Genomic DNA, 1,412 nt, shown 5'->3' with positions numbered 1-1,412 from the left:
GTAGAGCCATGGCTGCCTCGGTCCACTGGTTTATCTATGGCTCTGGCTCCCTGGTGATTGATGCCCAAGAGGCTCAGTAGCCCTCGGAGTAGTGTTCTACCTTGTGGCACCGGCCAGACTGCTGCCTGACCGCTTGGGATGCCCCTGCATACGGCAGACCCCCTCCAGAGAACTTGCACACTCTCAGGGGCACCTCTTCCTTGTTCCTTCTTGGTGTATGTCCCGCACTAGTCACTGGAGTGGTTTACTTGCTCTGCGTTCTGATGGCGTGCACCTCTTCCAATTGCACCACTTTCATTACCACCTCTATCTGGGTCGACCGCACTTCGGCCACTTCTTGGGCCCTTGCGAGCTTGATGATGTGTGTCAGGGGGATTCCTGGTTCCTTCGGGATCTGGGAGCGCAGCTTGTTGGACCAGCACTTTTGAATGATTTAACCCCTTAGCTCCCCCTGTTCATCGACAAACTCACACGTCGTTGCTAGCTGGCACAGCCTGGTGTAAAATGTGCTGATGGACTTGGTGGGCTCTTGCGCCGCCTGTCAGAGCTGGAACCTTTCATAGTCCACATTGACCATTGGGTCAAAGTAGCTGTAGAGAGCTCTCCCTGCAGCTCTATACGATCCATCCCAGGTGGTAACACTCAGTATAGCCTGTGAACCTCGTTCCCAGTGTAGAGTAGCAGGAGCATCTTATTTTTGCCATTGTCGTCTATCTCCGCTACTTCAAAGAACATGTCCAGCCGTTCGAGTCAATGCGCCCAGCTTGGGCCCAGGTTTGCCGTGCTTGCTTTCATGTCGAACTCCGGCATTGGGTGGCTGTGGAACGGCGTGGTTGCAGGCAGTGCCGTGCCCCTTGGGCTAGGGCTGGGTGTCATTAAGTTGGGACACCCTGCTGCCATAAATCCGGCCCCTCGGGCATCTGCCTCTCTTCCACTACTGGCAAACAAGGCGCCTCGCATTGAGACGGACACCGGCAGGCCTTATCCACGTGCAGGTGTGCTCCTTTAGGGCCTTGATGATCCTGCCCCACGAGCACCCTCCTATGGGCCGCGGCAGGGTTGTAGGTCAAAGGATGGAAAAAAAAGGGTCGACAGGACAAAGGATCGACACCAAAGGGTCGACAGGACAAAGGATCAAATATTTTTTTTTGTTACTTTTTTTGTTTTGTTGGGGGGTCCCCCCACAACCTCCTTTTTTTGCTAAAAATCACTTTTTTTCCAAAACAAAAACCTAAAAAAAATATATAATTTAAAAAAAAAATGTGATCCTTTGTCCTGTCGACCCTTTGGTGTCGATCCTTTGTCCTGTCGACCCTTTTTTCCGATCATTTGACTAGACACCCCGCGGCAGACCAGGTCACTGCTGTCCTCCCCTGAGATGCAATGGGGCTGGGTCTCTTTTTGGTTGGGAC

Source organism: Ambystoma mexicanum, chromosome 5p (assembly GCF_040938575.1).
Source record: "Ambystoma mexicanum isolate Mex_15411 chromosome 5p, UKY_AmexF1_1, whole genome shotgun sequence".
Classification (NCBI taxonomy): Eukaryota; Metazoa; Chordata; class Amphibia; order Caudata; family Ambystomatidae; genus Ambystoma; species Ambystoma mexicanum.
The sequence above is the reverse complement of the archived record's forward strand: the minus strand, read 5'-3'. Positions refer to the sequence as shown.